The sequence below is a fragment of the Sinocyclocheilus anshuiensis genome, unplaced genomic scaffold (assembly GCF_001515605.1).
Source record: "Sinocyclocheilus anshuiensis isolate Anshui unplaced genomic scaffold, SAMN03320099.WGS_v1.1 scaffold2564, whole genome shotgun sequence".
In the NCBI taxonomy this organism is placed as follows: domain Eukaryota; kingdom Metazoa; phylum Chordata; class Actinopteri; order Cypriniformes; family Cyprinidae; genus Sinocyclocheilus; species Sinocyclocheilus anshuiensis.
In genome coordinates, this window is record NW_015541004.1 from 78,292 (window position 1) to 93,879 (window position 15,588).

A 15,588-nucleotide genomic window follows, 5' to 3' on the forward strand; every position below is an offset into this window, starting at 1 on the left:
CAGCCCTCTAGTGCTATGGCTACTGCTTACATCAGTCTTGATCTCGGACTATGACGTTTGTGTTCGCTCTTTAGCGAATCATTTACTGATGGTCTGGGTCTCCCTCTTGTGAGATCTTAGTCAATAGCACGGTGCTTTGCTAGCCTACTGTGGGACTGACACGGTTTGGGGACCTCCTTAATATAACTTTCTGAGGGTGATTGTATTCCAGCCATTGTTCTTGGTAGAATGGGCTTATTTGAATACAGCTATCGGTCGCTAGCTGTGCTCTACTGCAATTGCAGTGAACCCTCTCATGGAGTGAGCCCCTTTTCTTAGAGCCTCGCTATCTGAGGATAGTTATGTGCTAGCTCAGTGATCACTCCCCTGCTTAGAGTTTTATGTAGCGGTCTCTTGAGCCCTTACCTAGACAGTGCTAAAAGTGGTCCCCCTTTTTTGGTAGTCCTTCCTAGGTACATAGCTATCTGTGTGCTAGCTCAGTGACTGCTCCCCCTTTTTTTTAGGGTCTTTAAGTAGGGGTCTCTTTGAGCCCTTGCCTAGACAGTGCTATCTCCCCTGCTAGGGTAGTAAGTAGATAGCCCACTCTATGTGGTCTGGGCAGCTCTGTAGGAAAACTATCTGGGCTCTGACATGGATTTGGGACCTCCTTAGTATAGCCATCTGAGAGTGGTTATAATCCAGCCATTGGTATGGCAGGTTGGATTTACCTGAATACAGCTATCTGTGGCTAGCTGTGTTCCATTGCGGTTAAGGTGAGCCCTCCTATGGAGTCGTCCCTTTTCCTAGGAGGATAGCTATGTGCTAGCTCAGTGATCGCTCCCCTGCTTAGGGTTTTAAGTAGCAGTCTTTTGAGTCTTACCTAGACAGTGCTGTCTCCCCTCTTTGGGTTGTAAGTATTTGTGGTCTGGGTAGTTTTAGTCGAGCCCCCCTTCTGGTAGCCCTTCCTAGGTACATAGCTATCTGAGGATATCTGTGTGCTAGCTCATTGACTGCTCCCCTTCCTAGGATCTTTAAGTAGTGGTCTCCTTGAGCCCTTGCCTAGACAGTGCTATCTCCCCTGCTAGGGTAGTAAGTAGATAGCCCACTCTCTGTGGTCTGGGCAACTTTGCAGGAAGGCTATCTAGGCTAGGGACCTCCTTAGTATAGCCATCTGAGGGTGGTTATATTCCAGCCATTGGTCCTAGGCAAGCTTAATACAGCCTTGGTTACCCCTTAAGCAATGGTGTTTCTAAATCCATGCTATGGTAAGTGCACACGCTAAGCTCTGTGCACTTTTTAAATCCACATTGTGGTAAGTGTGCATGTTAAGCATTCTGCGCACTTTCTGAAATCCTGTATGGTTACGCGCTGTCAGCCTCGTTCCCTTTCTCTGAGTTGGCTTTGGCCCTGGTTCTCGCTTTGGGCTCCACTCAACTAATGTATCTTTGTTGATACATTTCTGAGCAGGGTGTTGCTACCTAAGATCTGTCGAGTCAGTTCTTTGAGCAGGTTATTCAAGGTGAGCCCTCCTATGGAGTGGTCCCTTTTTCCTAGAGCCTAGCTATCTGAGGATAGATATGGGTTAACTCAGTGATCGCTCCCCTGCTAGGGTTTTAAGGGGGGGTCTTTTGAACCTTACCTAGACAGTGCTGTCTCCCCTCTTTGGGTTGTAAGTAGACAGCCCACTCTTTGTGGTCTGGGTAGTTTTTAGTCGAGCCCTTCTGGTAGCCCTGCCTGGGTAGTTTTTAGTCAAGCCCTTCTGGTAGCCCTGCCTATGTACATAGCTATCTGAGGATATCTGTGCTAGTTCAGTGACTGCTCCCCTTCCTAGGGTCTTTAAGTAGTGGTCTCCTTGAGCCCTCGCCTAGACAGTGCTATCTCCCCTGCTAGGGTAGTAAGTAGATAGCCCACTCTATGTAGTCTGGGCAGCCTCATAGGAGAGTTTACCTGGTTATTCTGGTCCACAAGCCTACATAAGACCTTAGGGACATAGCTATCTGAGGATAGCTGTGTTTTAGCTCAGCAGCTACTCTCTTTACTTGGGATTTAAGTAGCATCTTTTGAGTTCCTTTAGAGGCTTTCTAGTTCGCCTCATCAGTGGTCTTGTGTATCCAGGCTAGTTCTGCTCACATAGTATAGCTATCTGAGGATAGCTGTGCTCTTAACTTGGATGGGATGTTCCCCTTGATCTATTCGGGTTCCCCCGTTTCTGCCAAGTTGCGTGAGCGGCCCGTGGCGTCAGTGGCATGGCCCCTTTCTGAGGAAAGGCTTTGTTTATGTCTGTCATTTCCTTGGTGCTCTCCCACCAGGGGCCCGTTCTTCGTTCGTCGCTTATTACATCCGAGATGAAATGTCACATCCAAAATTATATCATCGCGCTAGCATCTGTTGTTGATGATTAGTATGGCTGGGTTGAGTTATCTGAGATAATTGCGCATTCATGGGTTGGTTTAAAAGGGGCTATGTATCGATACTCGAAACCACGATCAGCAATGCAGCCTCGAAACCACGATCAGCAATGCAGCGATTGGCTGGCGGCAACGTAATGACATATAATTAAAAAAGACATCTGACGGAAAAATTGACAACTTTTTGGACTTTTATAAGGAAAGCCAAGCGAACAAAACTACATAAATGTTATAATAGATAAATGAAATGTGCACTGTTTTTATTTTATTGTAATTTTTTACATGATTCTCAATTATTTATATTCACGATTTCTAATATTTGTACAGGCTTTACATTTTTATTTCAATGTAGTAATTAGCAATTCACTGAATTTTATATTTGGACAGATTTGTTACATGACAGCATTAATTCTTAAGGGTCAATATCATGTTATCTGCATCTCCTGCGCTCCATCAAGCCACTCCCATAATAGCTGTCAGCACTCAAATTAATGCACCATTCTACATTATCTGTACAGCATGTGTGTAAGACTCCAATACAATTATGAAGTAATTATTTTATGACGAATAAATCTTTCAGTGAGTAAAACTGGCTGTGTCTAAAGTATTATAGACTACACAATATTATTAGCCTATATTATTATAAAATAATTTTTTTAATTATTATTATTTTAGATGATTGTCCCCGGATAAGTAGGGTACTTTTGTAATAGAGTAGTAGTGGCTGGGATAGATTTTAAATATCAGTTCCACTTAAAAAGATGCAATCTAATCCTGTTTACATGAAATAAGCCTGCTCCCGAGCAGGTTTAAGCTTACGGACCTGTTGCTATGACAGCAATTCCGGGATGAGCTTGGAAGAACCAAACAATCCAAGATCATGCCAAATCGTCAACAATTAAATCCAGCTAACTGAGTTAGCGCCGTACAAAGAACGGGCCCCAGGTGAACAGGCATGCGCCTCGGCACAGCGTGATTGGATTTCATTCCCCAATGAATGTTCATTCCCAGCGTTGAGTTCCCTAGAAAGGGAACGTGTCGGGTTACAAATGTAACCATGGTTCCCCGAGAGGGAACGAGACGCTGCGCCCCCTTGCCATGCCTTCGGCCTGCCTGTTTAAGTCTCCTTCAAACAGCTAAGTGGATGACGTATTCAGCAGGTGCCCTTTTATACTTCCGGGCATCTCGCCAATGACGTCATGAGCCAGGTGGGCCAATAGATTGGCGTTGTTTCACACGTGCTTCAGACACCGGTCATGCAGGCTGCATAGGGGGCACAGCGTCTCGTTCCATCTCAGGGAGCCATGGTTACATGCGGAACCCGAGACGTTTTGTTTGACACCTTGTTTAAATCACTATTATGGTTGATTAGTGTTCCCTTTGGTTGGGCGCCTGGAATTGTTTATTTATAAATGTATAATAATTCTCTTTCTACCAGTACTCAGTACTTTACAAAAAAATCATAGTTATCTGTACTTTCAAAGAATGAGTATTAAGTAGTCTGATATAAATGGGCTGGTTTTTAAAATGATCTAGCATCAAACTAAATCATTAACTACTCCACATCTGATGTGGATAAAGTTATGATATATTAATATTAACACCTGTGTAATTGTACATATGTCACACTATTAATTTGTTAAATAATCAAAATAAATTAAATAATAATTTGTGTGATGTGTCACACACACATAAACATTCAGCATGCAAAACAAAATAATTACGACAATAATACTTTTAGCATTACAGAAGAGATTACTATTTCTGAAAGACAAAAATAAGCAAATAAAATAAACAAATGAACAATAGTCAGAAAATAGTAAAAACAAAGCAAGTTATCTCTACAAAGTAGTATTAAGTTGCTTTATTAACTCAAAAAGAATGAACTAGAAAGTTTTACTGCAATCAGTTTCCTTCTAAGTCACCTTAGTACATTTTGGCAATGTCTAGTTGCATAATTTAAATGAAAACAAATTTTTATAATATACTATCTTATGATTTAAGTTCTAGTGTGGTGGGCAGGCCTAATGGTTAGAGAGTTGGACTTGTAACCAGAAGGTTGCGGGTTTGAGTCTCAGGTCCGGCAGGAATTGTCAGTGGGGGGAGTGAATGTACAGCGCTCTCTTCCGCCCTAAATACCACGACTGAGGTGAGACCCTTGAGCAAGGCACTGAACCCCCAACTGCTTCCCGGGTGCCGTAGCAAAAATGGCTGCCCACTGCTCCGGGTGTGCGTTCACTACTGTGTGTGCACTTGGATGGGTTAAATGCAGAGCACAAATTAAGAGTATGGGTCACCATACTTGGCCACACTTCACTTTTACACTTTCACTTTCACTAGTGTAAAGGGTTAGTTTATGCATAACAGATTTTTTGTTTAGTTTCTTATTGTTATATCCCCGGGTGTAATATTATCTATTGTCATTTTAATTATTGCTTGCAATGCTGTGTGTCTCTATATATATATATATATATATACACATATACATAATTCTGCATGCACTTGGCCCGAAAACCGAAACCGCTTTTTAATAATAAATGTTTTTATTAAATAATATAAAATCATTTTGTTAGACTTTTTAATTTAACTCAATTTTAATGATACTGAATTTAAAAAATACAAGCCAATAAAACAACCACTTTTATTGAATGTAAAACAATAAAATATATATTAATATTAAACAACAATATATTATTTTTATTCAGTTCTATGCAACAAAATCAGATTTAACTGATTTTTTTTTTAAATGATCCAAATAATGTATAGTCTTGTGAACAGAGCATAGCGTCACAAGAGGGTAGCGTAATTTTACCAGCATTGTCTAGTACAGCTGTACTATGTTACAGCACAGTAACACTATTGCAAACAGAAAAAAAAGTATACTACATAGAAATGTCCTGTAGGTGCGTTATCGAGCGGACTTTTCCGGTGAGCATGTGCGGTACATAAATGAAGTGTTTGCATGGGCCGTGAGCAACTCAGCGGAACGCACATTCATAGAGCGGAATATTGAGTCGCACCGCACAGTGATGATGGCTAGAGGGAGAGTGATTTACAGCTCATATTTTCGGCTAAAGACCGAAAATGCCATTTTCGCCAGATAATTTTCGGCGAGCGAAATTTAGGTAAATCCCTAATGTGTGTGTGTGTGTGCATTTGTACAACAATCTTTTGACATAAAATACTATAACTTTTTTTGAATTCTGAAACTTACAGGATGTTTTTAGTTCAAAAAAAGGTTTAATTGAAACCAAGCTACCAGAATGACTCGTTTTGGAATTTGTCACATTATGATGTCATAGCGCGACAAAAGACCACCTCTGCAGAAAAAGATCAATGCCTACTTCTACATTATTGCCTTTTTAGCCTCTCCCACTTACTCGCTCATGTAGTAGGAGGAGAGGAAATACTAGAGAGATGCATAAGGACTACTCCATCAACAAAACCATAGAGATCCTCAGTGGATTACAAGATGCTGTGTAGTATAATTTGTGAAAAAACAGTCTTTGAAATGCATTCCTTGTGATCCTAACACCATATCTACATTGGATGCAAGTGTTGCTGCATTGTGTCATGAATCGATTTCTCTTTCATGTCAGAAGCAGTGTGAAAATTTGGAGTATGTCAGAAATAGAACGGGACATCAGTTTACTGTCGGGGATTTGTCATGTCAATCCATGCCATATCCAGTGTAGACAGAATCACTGATTATAATGGGTTCTGTTGTCTTTAGTTGCATTGCGCCACTTGCGTCCTGTGTAGACACGGGGTAAAATTAGGAAAGAGCTCCAGATCACATCAGTGAAGCACTGTTTGCTTGTTTGATGTACTGCGGATTCTTTTTTAAACAAGACAGTTTGATGCAGGCTTTTCAGAGAGACTGAAAGTAAAAGATGCAGTGCTAAGCCGGACTAAATTGGATCCAACAGTATTGTCACTACACATAAGTGCAAGTAAACGTGTTTTTACCACTATTGCATTGTCTGTTTCAGATCATTTGATATATACCGAGTATGTATACATTTTTAATCCAACTGACCTATGTTGTATTCAGAGTATGTCAAAAGCAGCGTCCATCTATTATTTTAATAATATGCAAAACTGTTGCATATTGGGTGTTACATCTCAGTCTTGAATGCACCCAACCTATAAAAACAGACTGTTCTGCAGAGAGGGTCAAAAATAAGATAGAAAATAGGCTATTACTTATAAATTATTATGTTTTTGATGTAAAAATCTTTCTAACATTTGAAGTGTACCTCAGAGAACATAATAATTTTAAAAAATGCAGTTCATGACCCCTTTAAAGGGGTCTTAACATTAATTATTATTATGTTTCCTTGAGGTTCACTTACAAGTTATATGTTCACAAAAATAATAATTTTTCACTTTATTCTGACCCTCTGTCTAAAATAATATGTTTTATGGGGCAGCTCCTTTAAGGCTTGTCAGTAAATGACCACTGTTGTGATTGCCTAATGTCATTTACAGGCAAAGCATCATAAAACTGTTTACTTGCACTTTGTGATGTAGCTGTTGTCAGTTTCAATACAGCTGGCTGCTCCATTTTTCAATTAAAGTTTCTTTGCGAACTCTCCATTATACCGTGCCTTGTATAATCCTCCAACAAGGTTAGGGAGACTTTTCCCAAACTATAATTCCAGACTAAAATGTGTGAAATTGAGTGAAACATTTTGAAATATGATTCATTGCATTTAAATGTTGTACGTATATAATGTGTCACAGTCTTCAGCGGGTGTGCCCAGGAGGGCCACCAGATGACTGTGTTCGGTGAGCACATGGCTTGTGTTGTCTGTTGCCATGTGCTCTCTCCTGTCTATTGTCTTGCCCCTCCCATCTTGTTACCTCGTTATTGTTTAAGTTGCTCCACCTGTGTCTCCCTCGTTAGCCTCCTCGTTTGGTTCCTATTTATTCTCCTGGTGTCTGTCATCCTGTGCTGATCAGTCATTTCTCATTGTGTGTGTTATATGTCTGCATGGAGTGCAGTTTTGAGCCTGCCTGTCTGTTTATTTTCTCCTGCTCCTCGCTTCATCTCCCCGCACGCACTGTGACATAATGTATATAATATTGTTTTATATAATATAAAACAATACGATAGAAAAGTAATATGAGTGTTTACACTGTAAAATGATGCATCTTGATGATATTAGATTTTTCACACCCTGGTTATTGTGGCCAAAATAATTCACAATATCGATATATCGCAATATCTATAGAAACCTTGAGGAACCAGCCAAATTAATTTTTACTTTATTTAGTTTTTCTTTTTACCCAATGAACATAAGGATACTGATAAACAGAGCACATGCATTTTTACTACTTCAGGTCACAGCTGACTCTTCTTTGAAGCTCCCTATGAAATAACAAGAGAGAAAATAGTGTCAAGTTCAACAGTATGAAGAATAAATATTAACACCAAAACTGATACTTTAACCTGTTAACTTGCGTACCTGTATTTGAATCTCTTTAACCTATAGTTAGTCATGCAGTTAACGTGCTTCTAATTCTGTTTTAATGTGTCTAGAACGGCCGCAGATGAGGCTATAAGTGCATGGCACTGCGACCAACTTAACATTTTACAGAATTTAATGTAGCAATGTGGTCGCTCAGTTTTTCTAAATGTTTTAATCGTGTAATAGATTTGAACAAAGAAATCAAGTGCTACGCACATGTATTGGCCATTACTTGATTGCAAATACAAATAAAAAAATTAGACGAGTAAAGAAAACGCGGTACTTATTAAAAGAATCACCCCTTTATTTAAATATATGAACACAGGAAACCACTGTTAACAGGTTAATGCAACGTTTCCAATTCCATGACTAGTAAAATAATGGCAACTTACTGTTTGAACATGGTTCTTCTCGGAGTAGCGCGGTCGCGCGCTGCGTCTTCTTGTTTAACAGGTGTCAGCGTTAAGGTGCAATACTGCCACCTGGGAGGTCAACCAGGTACTGGCGCTGGAGTAGGCTATTTGCGTGTTGTTATCATAAGTGTCCTGATCATTTTAAATATTGTGGTTATCGCCAATGCCGGTATATCATCACACCCTAAATTAACACAATGTCGATATTTCATGATTTGAATATCACGGTTATCGTCAATACCGGTATATCGCGACACCCCTAATGTTTACTGTGAAATACTCTATTAGCGAATATCTGCCCAAAAGTAGATATTCATAACATGCTTAACAATTATAATTTAGTTTCTCAGATATAAAATGACATTTTTGTACCGTGTTTTAGTACATACAAAGCATGTGTGCGTCTATGAATATAAAAATCATGTTTTTTGTTTTGTTTTGCTTTTTTAATGAGCAGGCAATATTAGTGATTGTTAAAAAATCTAATAATATAGTTGCTCCTGATATCAACATGCTCACATATTATTTTTTTAAGTGACCAGATACCTGCACCCCAGTTGAGTCCTGCTGACTCAAATTTTCACGAGTCTCTTCAAACTTTTTTTTTCTATAAGAGCACTGTACCAACATCAGAAGCTGTTAAATTTGACTGATATGCTACTCGAATATGGTAAAATAAGCTCCATCACTGACTTCTGATGGTGGGACTGTTTTTTTTTTCTTCTTCAGTTTATGGAAAGAAGCAGCAAACACCTTGGAAATACCAGGTATGGTTTACCCGTTTAAACAGTCTTGAAAACAAATGTTCTATGTGTGTTTTATAGCCTTATTTCAGTGACTTAAAACATTTTTTATTTTAATATTTTATTATTATTTATATATTTTTCACTAACTATGCATAAATGTTGACCCCCAGAGGGTTAACAACATTTCGAGTTTTGAAAAGGAATGAGTGAACCAAAGAGACAGATAACTGCAAAAGTGCGGGAGATCATTGAAAATTCAATTAAAATAGCCCGCCCCAGAAACCATTTTTTTTTTTTTTTTTGGGGCTTAACAAAATTGCACTCATAAAAATAAATTTATCTGAACTAGGTTTTCTGAGTAACAAAAGGCATAGTACAGGTGTGGCGAACTTCGGTCCTGGAGAGCCACAGTTCTGAAGAGTTCTGCTCCAACCCCAATCTACCAGAAATCTACAGGCAGGTGAGTTTTTATCAGGGTTGGAGCAAAACTCTGCAGGACTGTGGTTCTCCAGGACCGAAGTTGGCCACCCCTGGCATAGTACACAAATAGTACAGAGTACTAGAATTTAACAATTAGGTTTAACAAATTGTTGGACATTAAGTGAAGTCAATTAAAAATTGTTAGTTAACGTCATGCTGTAGCTACACTGGTTATTCCAGACTTTGCATAACATGAATTTGCTTACACTTTCTGCAATTTTTAAGCAGTTCCATATTGAAACTATAGAGCTTACGGTGTAAGGGTTTTGGTTTTACTGCAGTTGGTTCATTAGTTTTGCAACATCACCTAGTTAAGTCTGATTAAGTATTGTAGTTTTGGTAATAAACTGCACTTGGGTTCTTTATACAGTATCTTGCCTTGCAAGCTGTTGGTTATGAAATTAGACAGAATAGTTGTGTTTGTATATCAGACGATTGGACACAATTATCAGACACTGATAATCTCAAAATCTTATCTGAGCTACAATCTCATTACTACAAAACACCTATTCATACACGTATTTTATAAAAAATGAGTGCATTTGAAAATCAGACCTCAGTATGTTCAGTTGACAGTCTGACAGTCCAGCAGAGAGGAGCTTCACTCCAGAATCCTGAAGGTCATTGTTACTGAGGTCCAGCTCTCTCAGACAGGATTTTGATGATTGTAGAGCTGAAGACAAGCTTTCACAACACTGACCAGTGACTCTACAACCTGCCAATCTGAACAAAACAAAGGATTCAGTAACCCGCACTGAGCATTGTAGATGTCTTCCTAATTAAACACACACTGATTCAACTCATTATTAGAGACTCTAAGACAGGGTTCCTCAAATCTGGTCCTGGAGGGCCACTGCCCAGCAGAGTCAAACCCTGATCAAACTCACTTACCTGTGATTTCCAAGGGGTCCTGGAGACCTTGATGAGCTTGCTCATGTGTTTTTGATTAGGGTCGAAGCTAAACTCTGCAGGGCATTGGCCCTCTGGGGCAAGATTTGAGGAACCCTGCTCTAAGACCACACATGGGTGTGTCAGATAGTGATGTGTCATTCGCGAACGAGCCAGCTCTAAGAGCCGATTCTTTGTAGCGAACGAGAAGAGCTGACTCCCGTCAGGGAGAGCCGAATCTTCAGTCGGAGCCTTCTATTTTAGGCCAATTTAGCAATTGTGAATGGTTTGTGTGTTGGTAAGCAATTTTTTATTTAGTGTTTTCATAAAAGCCTTATTTTTATGCATTTTTTTCGTTACAAAAAAACACATGCAACTAATCACATGGGAGGACAGACTAGGATCATACCATTATGTGAAAGAAGGAAGGGGGACACACGCTCCGAAGATAGCCAGTGTAGTGGTAAAGGCCAGGTACACAGAGTGACAGAGAGAGGTGGGGGAGCCTGATTTAAAAGCAAGTGTGTTGGTTAAGGTAGGAAGACTCAGAGAGTCTTTTCAAAAACAGGACAATTAACCACACAGAGGAGAAATCGCTTCAGCACACCCAAGCTGAGGCATCTGATATTTCTGAATTCCAACTCCACTAAAGACTAAAGTGTTATTATTAAAGTTATATTAAAATGTCAAATAATAGTATCGGTGAAAATTTTTTTGTAACGAAAAAAAAAAAGCATAAAAATTAGGCTTTTATGAAAACACCAACACACCAACCATTCACAATTGCTAAATTGGGCTAAAATAGAAGGCTCAGAGTGACACTAAATAAAGAGCCATTTGGGAGCCGTAAGAGCCGGCTCTTCTAAGGGAGCTGAGCCAAAAGAGCCGAATCTTTGAAAAGAGCCGAACTTCCCATCACTAGTGTCAGATAAGAGAGACATCAAAAATATGCAGTGTTGTGGGGGCTCCAGAACCAGGGTTGGGAACCACTGCTGTAGATGACAACAACATTAAAATTGTGATCAATGCAGTGGATGCAAATACCACCAGCACTGATACAGATTATTGCACTGAAGGTTAGTCTTGCTACCACCTGTCCCTTTCCTAGACCATTCATTGCATATTAATTAGCCTGTCATCAGTGCAAAAACAACTGCTTTGCATTGTAGAACACTTAAGAAAATCTTACTTTTTCATGTCCTTTTTAAAAGGGTGACTTATCATAAATACCTCAGTATGTTCAGTTGACAATGAAAACTCTTCAGTCCATCAGAGAGCAGCTTCACTCCTGAATCCTGCAGGTCATTGTTACTGAGGTCCAGATTTCTCAGATGAGAATTTGATGATTGGAGTGCTGAAGACAAACTTTCACAGTGCCGATGAGAGAGACCACATCCAGCGAGTCTATAACGGAGAATGACAGTGCAGGGGTGTCAAATTCAGCTCCTGGAGGGCCACTGCCCTGCAGAGTTTAGCTCCAACCCTGATTAACACACTTGAACCAGCTAATCATGGTCTTCAGAATTAATAGAAACTTCCAGGCAGGTGTTTTGGAGCTGGATGGAGCTACACTTTGCAGGACACGGGCCCTCCAGGACCGGAGTTTGGAGTTTTTTTGTATTCTGTACATGGAAATGAAAAGTAGAATTGTGACAATACACAGCCCATGATTCTGCCTTATACACAAAACCAAATGTAAGAATAAATTAAAGACAGAATCATTCGCAAAAAAAGCTGTCTTAACCCTCCGAGTTCGGGGACTATGCCGACATGTTCAGTTGCATTTTTTACTTGATAATGGCAAAAAGAACTTAAAATGCTCCATAATTTTTGGTCGTATAGATAAAGAGTAATACTCCATTCAAATCTGTAAAGTGTCTACTTTTATTTGTATACACTCACAATAACAACAGAATATTGTGCTTTTGTAAAATAAAGAAAAGAAACGGTGTGCTTTCTGCTGTCTCGGTCTCTGTGAACTCCTTTCTGAAACATGTCGTAAAATGAACCAAAACTCAGCGGATAGTTGACACACAGACATGAGATATATGTCTATAGAAAACATAAAGTGTCTACTTTTAAGTGAAATAAGTCGTATCAAAAACAAATATTCTCTGTTAATCCGTATAAAAAAAAAAGAAAAGTACAGTCTTTCCCGTCTGAACTTATTATCTGTAATGTGGTCACACCCAAGTGCAGCACAGGCTAATCATACGGTAATCATCCACATGAGCCACTCAAACATGTGAATGGCCACATGACCTTGATAAACAAAGCATTAAGTTTCATCTAGGAAAAATTTTTGTTTTTTCAAGAAGACCTGATGTGAAGAATAAGCCTTGTATTTACCTCAGAAGAAGATTGCGATGCGACGTGCATCTTGATCCAGTGGAGGAGATCGTTTCTGATGAGTAAGTAATTTTATTGTGACATAAACTTGTTAAAATTTTAATAGTTGGACTTTTCCCAAACTATAATTCCAGGTTTAATAAATCAAGTGGAACATTTTGAAATATAATTAATTGCATCTATATGTTATACGACATTTTTATGCTCTATCTAATATAAAACAATGCACTGTAACATGATGAATGTTAAAAGTTTAAGACTATTTAGACCAATGTTTAGGCTACACTGTGTAATACTCTGTAAGCAAATATATTTGCTCAAAAGTAGATTTTTATAACATGCTTAATAATAATTAGTTTCCCAGATATAAATATTGTTTTTGTACTGTATGATAGTACATACAATGCATGTGTGCGATAACTACAAAATATTTTTATGTGTGTGTGTGTGTGATTGCTAATGTAATAATATAGTTGCTCCTGATATCAGTCACATTCTCGCACCACATGGACTTTTGTTTTCAGTCAGTACCGTTTTCCCTTAGTTTGTTGTCATGGACGCTCATTAGTTTCAGCTGTGCACTAACCTATCATCTCATTATCACTACTATTTAAGTCGTTTTGTTTGAGTTTCATTGTTGGGTTTTGTATGTACTATGGTTGTCGCTTGTTTGCTCGTTGGTGGATTTACCCTGTTCGGATTATTAAAGATGGTCATTTGATCTTCATCCTTGTCATTGTGTGTTCCAAAGCCACATTGTTACAGTAGACCCAACCTAGTTTAGATAAGCGGCATGTTTGTTGAAGTATTTTTGTTTCATTTTTCATGAGTATGTGTTTTTGGTATCGTGTGTTTTGTTTCTTTCTGCACTATGGACCACTTGGAAGCAGTCAAACTGTTATGCCTTGAGCAGAAGGACTACTTCCTCAAAGGAAAATTTGGAGGAGTTCCTCAGCCTCGTGCCAGCGGCATCATTCCCGGACGACTGTCTCTGCAGCTTCCTGCATGCCGGCCACAACACCGTCACCAGAGTGCAGCTGTCTGGGGAAGGCCTTTGAGGGAGATTTGCGAATACGTAGAGTGGGTGTAATCTTGGAGAGGATGTTACCCTGGCCCCAGTGCTTCTACCTGAATCTGTCAGTTCGGTTCCGTCTGTAATGGCCCTGCCCAGCCTCCCTCTCCCACCACCTCTCCAAACCACTTTTAATGACTTTGTATGTTTCCTGAGTATCTGTTTGTCCCTGCAATCTCTTCTCCAGTCCCCAGCCAATCCTGCCAACCAGTCATCGTCACCTCCCATCAGTCCCTCAGTTTCTCCTCTCTTTGGTGTGGTGTCTCATCTCGGGCCTACTGGGAGCTACCTCCTTCTGGACATGGGGCACCCATGGCTCCTCCCCCGGTCACGGGGCGCTCTGTTCCACCTCGACCTGGCACCCCAGCTTCTGCACCGCCACTCCTCCCTCCCTTGATTCCAGTGTGGACCATCGGACATTTTGATTTTCCGGGATCTCTCAGTTCGTAGCCTTCACCTGGTTCAGACCTCGCCACACCTTAGTTGGTGTCTTGCGGGCCATCCGCTACTCTCTGGCCCTCCACCCCTTCATCTTCAGCTCACTCCACCCTCCCTCAGGCTCCACCTCCACCCTCGGTCGCTCCAGTTCGCCCTCTGCCCTCCGGATCCCCACTTCTATCTTTCTGCAGCTCCGTCACAGCCGCCCAGGTCATCGGCGTCACATCACTTCCTCGGCTCTACGTCTGCACGGTGGGCTCCACCTGACAAGTCATTGTTGCCTGCGCTCGTCTCCATGGCACTGTTATCACCTCCACCATCATGGCTCCTCCCTCCAGCAACGCTGGTGTGGGGCGCAGTCTTGGCTGTGGTCTGGATCATCTGCCACCTGCCTCTGCTTAAAGCCTGGCTCACACTACAGGATTTTTAGCCCGATTTCCCCCTCCCGAGAATCAGAGCAAAAATCTTATCGAGCCCCTCGATCGGTCCCGATGTTCGGCGCTGATTATCTGGTAATGTGAGGAGTTCACAGATCGAATCTTGCACCTCCCGATCTGCTCGCACACAAATCGGGGCCGCCCCGATCATATCAAACGTGTTTGATATTTAGGATTGAAATCGGGATGATGACGGCTATATGATTACGTCAGTACTTTCACAATAGCCAATGCGCGACCGCAAAACAGCTGCTGTACGGCTCCATTGGATAGCCCTGGATTTTTTTTGGTTCTGCAATCTATCGGTCACACAAAGGTGTGTGACTGTTCAAGTCACTGTGTTTAGATCAGTGTGCTCAATAATGTGCCGTTGACCTTCATTATGTATATTTTGATTATATTGTGTTGTAAAAAAAAAAAAAATTATAATAAAATAATAATAATTTTTAAAAAATATTTTAATCTCCTCACATTTTTTCTTACCTGCCTCACAGTCACAGTCACACTGATGGGCCATTAGGGGAGGGGCCCGGTCTTTCTAACACAAAACATCTCTTACAAAATTTAAATCAATATATTGTTTTCTGTGAGTAAGTAGGCAGGATGATTTTCATATCTTTTTGTAGCAAAAACTCTAGTCTACCACATCCAGTAGTCCAAAGTCTTGTGAACAAATGTTTAGTTTGTTTTATGGCCTTATTTCAGTGATTTAAAAAAAATATATATATATTTTTCACTAACCACACATAAATGTTGTATTCACAAAAATACAAACTTGTACATACGCAGTGATTACATATTATTGTAACCCAGTTTGTGCTGAATACAGTGTATTCAGACTTTAGCCATTAATATGTTTAGAAGAAACTGAAAAAAGCAGCAATGCCCCCCCCCCCCCCCCCCA

The 15,588-nt window shown here is 40.2% G+C and overlaps 1 pseudogene; it reads right to left on the reverse strand.

Annotated features, from left to right (window-relative positions):
* The window catches only part of LOC107690230 (NACHT, LRR and PYD domains-containing protein 3-like), a 71,067-nt pseudogene that overhangs the window by 24,740 nt on the left and 30,739 nt on the right, over positions 1 to 15,588 (reverse strand).